The sequence below is a fragment of the Pistacia vera genome, unplaced genomic scaffold, assembly GCF_008641045.1.
Source record: "Pistacia vera cultivar Batoury unplaced genomic scaffold, PisVer_v2 Contig272, whole genome shotgun sequence".
Classification (NCBI taxonomy): domain Eukaryota; kingdom Viridiplantae; phylum Streptophyta; class Magnoliopsida; order Sapindales; family Anacardiaceae; genus Pistacia; species Pistacia vera.
Window position 1 is genome coordinate 1,542,154 of NW_022196082.1, and position 14,924 is coordinate 1,557,077.

Below are 14,924 nucleotides of genomic sequence, written 5' to 3' on the forward strand. Positions count from 1 at the left end.
ACTCTGTATAAAAGTGTCATAGCCGCCATCAGTGAAGCTCAGAAGCGGTTCATGCAATAATTTCAACTATTACAAAAGAACTGAGAATAAAATCTCATAAATTTTTACCCTGTGCTGGATTGGGTTCGGTGTAAAATTATATTGAGTGCATGCAATCAATTGATTATCTGAGATAAATTTTGGCAGTCAGAATTTCTGCTATTTTTCTTAATTGGCCCATGGTCCTGATGACTGCTCATTGGTATTAGCATGGCCACTTTCTCCAGCCTGCACAGCATGCATTTCAAGATCTCGTTCCCACTAACTTGAAATCGAGGAGAAAGTATTAAGCATCTGAATATAGAACATAGACCATTTATTATTTTACATGCATTATTACAATCTAGTTATTTTGAGAGTGATGTTGTGGATCAGGCCCCCCAGGACTTTCTCTCGTTGGCTTCCTGTACATGCCGTTTCTGAATGCCTCTCTGGCAATCTGTTTCGTAGTCTCAATTGATGAACTTAGGTTCTTCCTCCTCTCCGCAATGCAACAAGTGTGCGGCTTTCGACTCTTGCTGATAGTAGCAAAGAGACAAGGTAATAGGGCAAACAAGTTTTTTAACTTATTCATTCTACTCAATTAGGGTGTTTTTTGTGAGTAATTACAGATTGGTAAGTTTTAGCTTTTATAGACGACTTAAAATTTAACTTTTTTTATGAATGTTAGGGAGGATGGTTATTCACTCAGCACAAATTTAAGTCGTCATCTTACGTGAAAAAGGCCTCTTTTCTTGTGGGTCCAGCTAAAATTAACTGTCCTGATTCTATCTCCTCGTCGGATTGCAAGCTGATCTGATGCTGATGCCTACCATAATTTTCAACTATGAGGTGTCCATTAATTTAACCATATTGTCGATTACTTACGCCTGTCAATTTCAAGCAAATCTTGGAGTGAGAATATTGCATGCTTTATGACGATAGGACACTTTGTAAGTACACAATATTATTTACTCTTTCTTCATAGAATCTATCGGATCCTTCAAAAGTATGTGGTATTGTCGCTATGTACACGGATAACAGTGGATGGCGAAAGTTGATTATGCACGAATTGTAAATTACTTAAAGAGAAACTTAACTACTTAAGCATATGTAATACAAGAGATAAACAGATAGCACTTCCTGGCACTCTGTTTAGCACCTGCCAATCATCACTTATCCGTTAAATGGTTCCACTGAAGACATTAACCGACCTCTAAGATAAAACGGATAAGTTCATCGAACAGATCGAAAGACTACTTGAATATATTATATGATAAGTGATTATACCTTTTAAACTTCACCTTTTATGTGTTGATATTGCTGATATAAAACAGCTGTCATCACCCAGCTGCTATAGTTTACCAATAACAGTGGTAAATCATCGTCGAAATAACTAATCTCTTTCAAGTTATGCCAACCCTTATGCATCTACTGGTAAAGGACGCCTGAAGCAATTCATTCCCAGATCTTTCTCAAAGAGAACACTTTTTAATAAGCTTATTAGGTGAAAGATGCATGAAACCCGATGTGAACGTTTTGTGTCTTAGCTCCATCATAGTTTTAATTGATTTTCATTTATTATTAGTACTTTATTTTGCATGCGCATATGCTCACATCGATAAAAAACAAATATATAATAATAATAATAATAATAACAAAAATGGCGTTGCTTCTGGGAAGTGGGAACTACCAAAAGGCAATGATCTTTAATTTCTAGTAAAAATTTCTGTTCTTCACTTTTTTAATGCTTTATTAATAATTTTGGTACGCCAACACCCATGTAATAGGCTTCGTACATATATATTCAAGGCCTAATGATAGATAAAAAAAGGATTGAATTATTATTCCGTACAAGTAGATGTCAAAATTGTCAATGCTCAATTGTACAGTACGTACTCCAATAGTTGATTTTACCATCTTTCATTCTACAAATTTTTGTAATTGCAACTATATATGGGAGTTTGGAAAAGTACTGTCATATATTTCAAAGGCCTAATGATTAGGATCCTCAATTACTTTAATGTTTATATTAAGTATTTATTGGTGGTTCTCCTGGCTAAGTTTGCACTATCAATGTAATATGTACGTATATATGTTACTGTGTATAATCTAGTGCGCAAGGAAAGTCAAACAGAAAATGCTCCAATACTTTGAAATTATGTGAATTATTACTGTGCTGTTCCCCAATCCCCATAATCTGATTGCCTTTTTAACCCCCGAAGAGAAGATGTGACCTTTTATTGGAACCACAACATCAGAAACCTATTTAACCTGGAGTGGATCCAATGGTTAAAGATGTTTACTTCATTTCTTAAGTTATTATGTTTAAATCTTAAGTCATCTATCTAATAACAATATGATTTATCTATTCTTTTGGGTCTATAATATTCAATTAATCTCGTGGATTAGTTGATATGCGCTTAAACGGTCCAAACACCCTAGTTATAGAAAAAAAAATCAGAAACATATTGTAAGACTTTGATGGACCGCGACTTCGCACGTAGGCCATCAAAAGAAATCCAAATATCATGCATGAAGCAGTACGCATTCAAGTTGTTTGTGGATCATTTCATAGTCAGCTTCTACAACCACGTGCAGTAACGAGTCATAATAGTGGTAAAGAGATAAAAGCTGTTGCATTGATTTTTAGCTTTCTCCTTTGTTATTTTTTTATTTGAATTTTTTCATTACGGTGTTAAGGACCTTTAGTCGTCGACATATGCTGAAAGTTTGTTAGATTATTTTATTTGTATTATTGCTCATCGACATCAATAAAGGATATCAATATTTTTAACTCAATTTCTTTGTGTGGTCTATCTCACCCGAAGAGAATACTTGTAATTATTGCTGTAGTACACGAATCTTTGACTGGACCTAGCACATATCGATAACTAAATTGAAGTATTTCATTTACTATAGTATAAAAATGATAATAGAGATATCTACCATCCCAGACTTGTTGCAATAGGTTTCATGCCAGCCCTTGTATTTCGTTTACCTTCCTATCCCAGTGGGAATGATTTGGCACGATTATCCTTAGATTAAAATGCAAGTTCAGATCTAGCCAACGAGTTGAAATCCAGATGAGAATCGGCAGAAACTTATGTTAAGCCCTTTTTTAAAATAATTGATCAGTGATTATTGTAAAACTTTGAATAGAAATAATTGTTACCACTAGTTGTTATTTTTAATGCAAATAGATTTCAAGTTGGACCAGATATCCAGCTGTTTATAATGGAAAATGAGGTAGTGCCCATTTATTTAGGGCTCCATTAGTGGCTTGTCAATGTTAATGTTCTATCGGTAGGTAAGAGCAAAGTGCATTGGCCATATCTTAGCATTGGAGGAGCTGTGTTTTTTCTCTCAGAATTTCTTTAGGCATTGGACATGAAAGAGACACCATCTTTGGTTTCTTCCCCAAAGTCCTCCTCCTGTCCTCACAAAGTCCTATTCCTAATTAATAAAAAGTTCAAGTTGTAGATTTTCTTATTGCACCAAAATAAATCCAAGCCTTTTGTAGTCTTTTTGTTTTGATTGGTCATCATCTTTATAGCATCGTAACTAGAAGATTTGTTGTGGGTCAGAGACACAGTGCTAGCTTTAACTGAGATTTGCACAATAGGCATTAAGCAGTTGATCGTCCAAAACTGCGCAATGTCATGTCATGCTATAGTAGTGAGAGCTACACAAATAACTGAGCATTAATTATGCATACGATGATGCGCAACAATCTTAGTCGAGCTATTGCAACCGCAAATCGTGCTTTCTCATTGACTTATTGATAATGTTTGAGTTATATATATTATATTAAAGGACTATTCATGCAACTATCATCTTTTTCTTGATATGAAGACACAAGGATGTTGCACTTTAAATCCACTCTCTTTATTAATCAATGTAATGAATAGTTTCTTTAGATAATTGTATAGATATTCAAAAGTACTGACTCTGTTTTAAACTTATTATGGCTGCTGAATCTAATTAAGGATGGCAGTGTTATTTAGTTTGGGAGAAAAGTGTCTACAGATTTTACTTCACCCTCAGGGTCTCTGTCTGCATATATCTCTTATTCAATATGTATAAAATCTTTTCTGGTAATTGCCATGGTAAAAGCAAACCTTGAGAAAAGGTCTATTCCACTTGGAATCAATGGTATTGAAGCTTAAATCAGGTCAGAAAGCATGGATATATGGTAAAATTGAGCTCAATTTTCATTTAGGCATATGGATTGTGTTTTTTCTTTTTTTCCAATAAACTTTCTTGTCATGTTCCTTCACAATTTAAGTAAAAGGATACATTCGGAAATAGTTGTTCTTAAGATATAGTAATGTTAATTGTTCCTTGAAAAGCAGTTAATATCACCCTGGTTACTTGTATAGTACAAGGGAACTGTAGTAGAAGAGTAGAAAAACTACTGAATAGAAAAGAACAAAAATATATCGCATTCATAATCCATTGTAGTTGTGGTTTATCTGCTTATTGCTACATAAAGCACAAAAATTTGACTTGATTAATTTAAGGATGATGTGGGTTACTTTTCCTTTCCATATTCTTTAATTACTTAGAAATTGCTTGCGACTTAGTTATATTATAGAGCTCCAGCCTGCAGGCTATATAAATGATATGGCTAATTATGAACTCCATCTTCTCCCATATGAAGCTTAACTATCTTCTTGTGGGTACTCTAAATGATGCATTATATATTTTTTAATTAATGACGCTATTGAATCGGATTTTTTTCTCGATCGTTTGATCAGCAATCTAGTATGTATTACTTGACTGAAGATGTAATTTATTCTCGAATAATGCTATATTTACACTTCCTTTACACCATTTTTTATACATCAAATGTAGTTCTACACAAATTTTTAATTATTTTTAATTTTTAATATATAATAGAATTTATTATTAGTAAAATGGTCATAGTGTAATGAAAGGTGTAAATGGTGTGTAAAGGTAGCATTACTTTTTTATCTCTACATTATGAAGGTTCCAACACAACAAGGAATCCCTCTTAACCAAAGGATATATAGTTTAGTTTCTTTATATTATCCACTAGCAACCACTAGTTCAGGTAGCTAGTTAGAACCACTTCATGTTGCTATTTTTCAGTTACCCATGATAGCTGTTGTTATTTTTGTAAATATGTTACCCTTGTTATGAAGTGACAACCTCATGTAGAGTTCTTGTCCTGTGTCATTGTATAATTTTCTTATTCTTTCCTACCGAGGCAAGCTGTATGTTTTATAACTTATTAATAGTACAGAAACCATTCATAATTCTATGCAAAATCTTGATGATCATATACCATTTCTTTATGTACATACCACAAAAAACAAACAAAAATATGCAACATTTATATATATATATTATATACATAAGCGTTTCAAATTGAATGCTACCAATCGGACAATGATTAGAATATATTCTCATTCTTCCTTCTATCATTGTCCGATTGCTAGCACTCTATGTAAACACTTATCATATACGTAATATTGAACTGGAGAACTTAAGGACATACTTGCCCCACTCACTACATCTTCTATTTCACCTGCTAGGATATTACCCGTAACTACTATTTTTGCTTCTTAGTAATCTCATAGAATTATTGTTACTGATTCTTTTTTTTTTTTTTTTTTTTTGTTTTTTGTAACCAGAGTGTCCGGCCCAACTCGCCACATCTCAACTAATCTCCAAAATTTATTAAATACCTTACAATCTAAAGGACCAGTTAGTCACAATGTTATTGTGATAGGTAACCCCAAAGTTTGAATCCAGAAACTCAAAGAATGAATCAAACCTTCTTAACCACCTGGCTAACCCCTTAGGATATTGTTTTACTGATTTTTGGAGTGATGTTGCGGATAGGACCTCCAGGGCTCGCTCTTTTCGATTCATATAGCTTTTGTTTTTGTCCTCGTTTTCCAGCCCAGTGTTCAAAACTTCATCCGCATCTTCACCCAGCAATCGAATCACCTGGTTAGGTTCCTTCCCTTTATTTTTGAGTGTGAACTAAACAGAGGACGAGTTTGACACAATTCGAATGAAAGGAAAAATATGAGCACTAGACAGACACAAAATCTCTTACAAGACATGTTTCTTATCACAATTCTGAAAATGATTGCAATATGCTTTTCTAATCAACAATACTGAAAGTGCTTGCAATATGTTTTCTGTTAGAGATTGAAACTAGGATGGGTGCCATATATATAGATGAACACATATCACAGTGCCCAAATTTTTTCTTTGTGTTTAATCAATTAAGTGGGTGAATAGGGACATCGGCCACAATGTAGCATTTGTTTTTTTCTTTTTTCTTTTTTTGTTTTGTGGCTATATGGTTGTACTCTTATGATTTCTTTTCCTTGATCACACAAAACTATTACCGGCCATGTGAATTCAAATGCAAGCTAACCTATCAAACTTATTTGTCAGCAAAAGAAACCCAGGAAACTCTTTAGTTGGATAAACTTTATCTATTTAACTCCGTCTCTTTACTGAACCCCTTCCAGTTGCCACACCAGGGGTAAATATGGTTAACTTTTATGTGTGAAGCTGCAACTGGCGTTGAAATATTTGTAGAATCAACAATCTACATCTTAATTACCAATGCAAGCTTTAGAAGCCCCAATTATAAATCAGTAGATGCGTTTCAGATGAAAATGGTAAGAGTCGTTCTTAAATCTGCCACTACAGAGAAGCAGCCCTTCTATGGCCTTTGGATTCTTCCCATTGGACTGGAGTAGGATGAGTCACATTCTTGGCTTATGCGGAGCACTTCTAAGTACTCCAATTCTTTGTTGTTGTGAGTATTAGCTTTTCCTTCCGACTATTAAAACAAATTGAATCATCCTCTGCTACCTTTATATAGTATATTGTACCTTTTCTATTAATCCATGTAGCTCAATGGACAGCCGGCTGCCGTCTTTCAGAATCATGATAAGTCCTTACAGTGCTCGTTTTTGGTCAAAGTTGTAAGTTATATTGACCGAAAGTCGTAGAAAAACTAGTAGTTCTATAATCATATTATAGTCCACATTGTGTTCAATAAACCTATTTTAGTTCTTCAGTTGTGTCTCCACAGTCCTTCGTTTTTCTTCTTCCTTTGTTGTAATCCCAGCCTCAATCCCAAACATAATTGTTTAACGTAGTGGGAGGGAACATGCTAGATAAAGGCAACGTTTATATTTGTTTGCATATATAGACGAATTCTCACAGCTTCCTAGGGTTTTCAAGAAATATAAGTTAGACCCCACATTTTGAAAACCATAGCTGATTATACTATGCTTCTGATAAAGTATAAGTCATACACCATGACCCTTACTTTCGAAAAGGATTGCTAATTAATCTCCCAAAGTTTTTGACAGTTGCTCCACTATTCGAGTTTAGTCTCGTAATTTTGGTAGTTGATATTTGGAAAAATTTTGAATAGTGACAATCAATGATAGGAACTCAGCCGTGTGACACCCGACCAGGGACCGAGCTCACGTTTACCGTGCTCTACTATCGATTTGACCAGCGGTTTAATCATCTATCTCATAGTTTAAACTCTAGCAACACACCCCTGATAAGTCCACATTAGTCCCTTTAGGTTTGAAATCTAGCAAAAAGCCCTGTAACAAGTGACGATCGGCAACCAATGATCTTTGGGATGATGGGGTTTTGGTGGGGAGATGTTAGTGAGGCAAATGGAGGGTCTGAGGGTGATTTTTCAGCGCCAGGAACGACAAAAAAAGTAAATAGCGAAACCTTAGGGGTGACCGATGACAATCGACGAGCAATCAAGGTCAGGGTGATAGAGTTTTTGGTGGGAGATGTTGGTAGGCCAATGGAGGGTTCGGGGGTGATTTTAGGCACCATAATCCTCCGAAATGAGGGAGAAAGTGCTGGAATGTGAGAGGTATGGAAGGAATAGGGGTCTTGTAAATTTGAGATCTGATTTTCTGCCTTTGCAATTAAGCCGGTGAAGGCCTCAAGTCCTCTAAGTCTCTAACTATTTAAACCGATCAGGTTCCTAATCAGTGGTGACAATAATTGAGTCAAAAACGTTGTGACTCAGCTGTGGGAATTTTAGAGAAAGATGAAGGTTATCATTTAAGTTAAGGTGCCATGTCGACACCATTAAGTCTAACGACAAGAAGTTTGTTTAATGGCATAATCATCAGCAGAAAAAACCACATAATCAAACACAAACACCAAGCACATATCGCAAAATTTGAGAAGAATTTGATTATTCTATAAAATTAGCCTTGGTCATAGGTCAAACCCAGTAGCTTGGTGGATATAAATAATTAATATTATTATGAGCCCATTTTTTTATTTTAAGGTGCCATTAACCCTCCTTTTCTTTTCTTTTTGAACTCATATAACTTTTCTATTACTTATATTGTCTTATATATATATATGAGACAAATTTAATAAATTTAATAAAATCTAATCAAACAAGTGAGACGATTTTTTAACTTGTTGACTCTTTATAATCTAACAAGATAAATTAAACTAGAATCAACATCCATATTTATTGAAAATGTTTTGTTATGTTAATGAGTGTACATGATTATTCAAACCTATTTACACTGAAAATTCAAGTGTTTTTTTTTTTTAATGATCCAGCCAGTTTGCGTGCACATCGACTAATCTTTAAGGTCCATTGAACATCCTATAAATCCAATCTAAGTTAAGTCACAAATGTAGTAGTTGACATCAAAGTAATTTGAACTCAAGAAGTCAATAAATGGAACAAACCTTCTTGACCGTTAAGCCACTTATTGGGGTTAATTCAAGTGTATTGTTGTATCACTATTTACCTTGATATCAATAACTTGTTTTCAACCATTCGTAAAACTCTAATATACCTTAATTTAATGGTATATTAAAGGGCATTATAGAAAGTTTAGTTTCCTAATATATTTAAAAGGCAAAGTGAAAGTTAAATAATATTATATAAAGTTCACTTTAATTTTTATAAAATTAGGTTGATGATTAAGCAGATGCCGGTGACATATTTGTTCCTGGTGGACACTGTTTGCGGTGGAAATACGTAGGACCTGCAAACATCGAACCACTTATGAGTTGGTCTTAAAATTAAACCCATTCTCTTTCAACTCCTTCAACCTCGTGAATCATGTGATATGTAATGAAAACAAAGAATAGTTGAAGCTGGGTGGCCTGGGCCTTGGGCAGCAACATTGAACATCTTCATCTATTCTCATCGGAAAATTGAATAATTGGATTATTGCGAGTGGAGGATGGTATTTGCCATGAAAAAGAGATCTATGCCCCTTTTTTTTTTTTTTTTTATGCTGTTAATTAAAAAATGATATTTTTCTATTTATATTAAAGTTAAAAATTTATTACAAAGAATATGATAATGGATGGTATTTTTTAGGGTTAGGAAAGGTTAGCTATGTATGCACAATTTAAAATAAGGGTGGAAACATAAATTTATTCTGGGTCCATGCATGTGCCAGGGGCGGATCCAGGCCTACCCTAGATTTTAAAATAAAATTACTAATATAGTTCCACCAAAAATTGCTATTAATATATAAATCCAACTCAACCTCAGATTTTTTTTAAATGAGAATTATATACATATATCTAGATCAAAAAACACTTGTTTTAATATATATATATCAAGCCCACATCTTATTAAAATTAAAACTCTCTTTACTTTTTTTCTCTACGTCTCCACTTGCTTTTTTATGAGTTTATCCTCATATTCTTTACTCTCTCATTCTTTTCTCATGCTATTCGCTTTTAAAACTTTTAAAAATTAAAATGTTGAAGCTTTCACTATTCAAGTTGTCATAATTAGCTACGTTTTCTCTTTTATCACTTTTAGGTATGTATATTGCTCATTTCAATTTAGTTTATTTTATGATTGAATCATGTTTATTTTTTAACGTTGTTTTTTTAATTTGAGATAAAAAGACATAGACTTATAAGTTTATTTTGTATTTTATATCTAAAATGGACCTGCTTTTCCAAATTAAAACTTTAAATATATTTTAAAAGAGGTTATTCTTCACCCTTCACCAATCACTTTCTTACATTTCAAACGTCACCGTTTAATTGCTCAAAATTATTAATGAAATTTGAGTTATTAACTATATTTATATCAATGAAATTCCTTTTTTTTTTTTATTAATTCTATTAAAAGTCACGTAACATTGACTTGACTTAAGTTTGGTTGACTTTAACTTGGGTAAGTCTAATCAAATTCATAAAATTATATTAAATCTTTGGAAGCCAAAATAAAAAAAATTAAAATTAAAGAAGGTTTTGCTCAAGGTTTACTTAATACATTTACTCAAAATTTCTTCCATAGATTTATTCAAGTAGGAAATATTGTGTTATTACATTTTCTCTCATATTCTTGAATAGTATTTTTTTTTGTTTAAGTTTAATGTTTTTTTTTTAAGTTTTCACTAGTGTTTGACAAACAATAACCGTCGGGCCCCCCGGGCAAAAATCATGGATCCGCCACTGCATAGTGCATATGGCAATATAAAAAGTTTTTCAATTTTCAAACTTGGTGGGATAACATATGTGTGTTTTGTATGTGGAGTGGATTTTGCTGGTTTGATCCATCTATAAACCCCTCTTTCTAATTCTTCATCACATTATTTATGCGGGATTCGATCATATCACAATATTTAGGTATCATTCTTTAAATTCATCATATGTCTCATCATAACCACTCACCTCAAATTCAAATCTCACTACTTTTCATTTACCTACATTAGGTATGTTCATATATTTAACAAATGTATTATCACTGCTATTCTAAGCTAATCAGATCTCCTTTCCTACACTATGAAAAGCATATAGATTTATTGGGTGCGTTTGGTTCAGTATTTTGGATAGAATTTTGGGGATAGGAATTGATAGTTGGATAGGTTTATGATTATGAGAATAGGATTTACAAATATGTTTTGGTTGAGTATTTTGACCTTGATATTTGTGTTGAATTTTGATTATTATATATTTTTATAAATGATTTTATTATAATATTTTGTTGAATTTTGTTAAAATAATGTATTATTATATAATAACTTATCAAGTTACATTTTAATAATACTAAAATTTTATTAGTAATTTTATCACCCGTAGATATTAAAATAAAAACCCATATTAATTTCAAGTACTAATTCAACTGTTTAAAACATTATATTAATACATATATGACAAAAATACTAATTATCAACCCTTACAATCATTTTTACATGTACACTTTATTAACATTATAAAAAAAATTCAAACGTGTCATAAGTTGTCAAAAGAGAACGCATGAAAAGGGGGAAGACTGCAAAAAAAAAAAAAAAAAAAAAAAAAAAAAAAATTCAAACGGTCAGTTGTCAGAAAAGTTTTGATAGAATTTTGAAAATCCTATTGAATGATATTGAACCAACACTATCTCCAATCTGACTCAAAAATGGATGAAATATTCCTCAAACGCAGCCAATTTATTCAGATCGGGGAAATAAAATGTGGTTTCCAGACTGAATATCCCTCGCACGATCATCAACCCAAAGAGGAAAGCAACTAACCAGAAAGAGATGCAAAGATAACGCTACCGTATTTTTTATTATTTACGAGCTCTAATGCACCATCGTTAATATACCGAATATTAATATTACTTGTGAAAATCAGTACCATTAATAAATTAAAGGATACACCCCTTAGTTACATCTATATTCAAGTGTTACGAGCTAATTTACTATAAAATAGCCGTTATGCTTATATTAGTATAGAATAATGCTGTTTATTTCGAGTTTGTATTTCGAGTTTTGCATGCATTTCAATTGACGTGTTTTGGTTTTAGAGTGATGCGGCGGATTATAAGATTATATGAAGTTGAAATGTAGTGCTACTTTTATTATAGTAATACCAATACACGTGCATAATATTAGTTAATAACTATAATTAATTCGTTACATAATAACTATAATTAATCTGTTACAACTTTCTCTTCATCATTCCTAACTACTAATTCAAATTTAGGACCGGTTACCTAATTTTAGTTTCGCTTTTTCAGTGCTACCATGAGCTAGTCAGTCTCATTTTATAATACACTAATTCCTTTTTTTTTTTTTTTTTTTTTTGGATGACTAGGGTGTCTGGGTTAGCTTACGCACCTCGACTAATCTCTAGAGCCCATTGAATACCATAAAACTCAATGTTCCAAGGTTTATGCACCTAACTAATCCTCAGGGCCCATTAAATACCTAAAAACTCGATATTTCAAGGGAGTCATGAATGTGGTAGGTGACCCCATTTAAACCCAAGAATCAATAAAGGGCAACATTCTCGACCATCAGCCAACTCTTTAGACTTGCACTAATTTCTTCTTACTATACTTTATATTTAGGGTTAACGACTTTTTTCCACCTAAATAATAATTTAATGACACTTTCCCACCATAGACTTTTAAATATCGACTTTACTATCCATTTATATTTCGACAGCAAACAAAAGCAACACTCAATCCAAGCTGTTGAGGGTTTTGAAGAGGCGAGCTGGTGAATCTTTTGGGATGAAAGGTTAGATTTTGGTGTGTTGGATTGATCGGAATTTGATTTGGGAGGGGCTACGCAAACCCTAATCGTTCAATCACCAATGATTCGCTAGTGTCAACTAGAGTAAGAGTTTGAAGGATTTTGGTGAGTGATGATGGAGGAAAAAATGATGGTGGTGTGAGGTTGCAACGATGCTAAATCAAAAACAGAATATAAATTTGGATAATAAATTATATTTTAAAAGTCTATATAGGAAAAAATATCATTAGTTATTATTTGGGTAGGAAAAGTCGTTTATTGTTATATAATTTCTTTTTATTGAGCCACTTTTAGATTTTCAATCATTTCCCTTCCCTTCCATTAGTTATTCCAAAGAAGAATCGGAACAGTAAATTACTTTTATTAAACAGCTTTTATGCATGGCTAACCAAGTTACAAGTAAATTACAAAAACGAGCATGGAATTACAATATTCCCTACACCTATGATGATTGAAGCACACGACTCACCCAATTGTAAACCAGTACATGCATTCCGAAGTTGCAAAGTTTATTATTTCTAGCTAGCATGGAACATGGATAGTGCCCTTCTTACTTATAGTGATGTTTGGGATCGGGACCTCCAGGACTCACTCGTTTGGATTCAACCAGGCTCTTCTGGTGCTTTCGTCTCCTGGCAAGACTTCTATTACTTTTCTACCACCTTCACCCAACACTTGGATTAGCCTGGCTAGTTCCTCCCCTCTCTTTCTGGACTAAGAGGCGAGTTTCAGACCAAGTAAATGAAAGCAATAAAAGATTATGCATAGATATACTCTAATACCAGCCATTGTCTATGATTTCAGACGATTTAATGCTTGTGAAGTTGTTATGCGGAAATCCCAGAGGCTGGCATACGTATTTATAGCCATTTTGGTCACCCTATTCTAAATTTTATTAGGGGGTCCAAAGAACGTCGTACGACACTCTAGTAATCGCTTTTCTCTAATAATCACTAAAATGAAAGACCAATCATGTGGAAAATTCGTACTTTGTCTCAACCTCACCGCCCACTCATTATATATATATGCCATTGGTGGTGAAAAAGTTGTGCCGATTCGACTAATTTGTCTGCAAGCAGATCTCTATATGTACAAATGACATATATATTTGTTGATATTCTATTGGCTTTTGAAGAGTCAAACCATTTTGGCTTCTTATTATGACGCGTTTGTTAACGCCTTTTACATATTCTAATATTTATTTACTTGTCTTCAATAGCTTTGAGTCTTCGTTTAGGCCATAAATAGGTCAGTCCACTACTAAAACGGTGGGCCGCCACGTGTTTGTTTGTTTTTTACGGTTTCTCTTAAGGTCTGCTTGGGATTTTTTTTTTCTACTGGTTTTGGGTGTTTTTAAACCATTACTTGCCAGATTTTTTATGCACTAGTTTTGACAGGCTCAAAAACTCCCCAAAACCACGTAGTGTATTTTTATGTGTTTATAAAACACCCCAATTGGGTGTTTTGATTGGTTTTAAAATTTTATTCCACTACCATATCCACTATAAACTATCTCAATTACATAATAAAAAAATATATAATTATTAATATATTAACCATATTTGCATGTCTTCAACTATATTAAAAAAATAATTTTAAGCAATCATTAAAAAAAATTATTAAATCTCATTTGTAGATGCTTTCTTGGGAAGTAGAGTTACAATTTTTCAATCATTCCAGATACTACAAAGAATGGCAAAAATGTAAGAAGACTTTATCACATTTAAAGTTATAAAATACTAATAAGTAGAAAACAAATAAAGAATTCTTACCTTATAATTGAAAACAAACTCCGAGTACTACTTAGAGTTTGGGTATTTTTATGGGCATATATGTAATTATCATTTAAAAAACTGTTAGAACCGGTAGAAAATAAACTCTCAAGCACCGGTTGAGTGTTTTAATAACCGCTACTAAAACTTCTCAAAACCGCTACTAAAAACCCCCCAAACCGTTACGATGGTTTTACCCTCAAAACCACTACAGTGGTTTACCCTTATAACCGCTACCATGAAACTCCCAAACGGACCCTTAAGAAGTCTTAAAGTCATCAAACCCATATTTTTCAAAAACCAGCGAACGCAACTTTTAGTTACATGATTCTTTAGCGTTTGTTTAGTATTTTGATATGATTTTTGAAAAAGTAAAGTTAAGTGATTATTACGAGGTAAGATTTAAAAATTAACAAAAACACTCCTTTAAGTTTGTAATTTACTAAACACTCTTGTAATAAAATATTAAAATTAACAAAACACTTTCACCCACCTATTAAATATCGACAACTGGCCACCACCGCAGAGGGTGACCAGAGTCTCTTATTGGCGCACGACCGACTGGATATGGCCA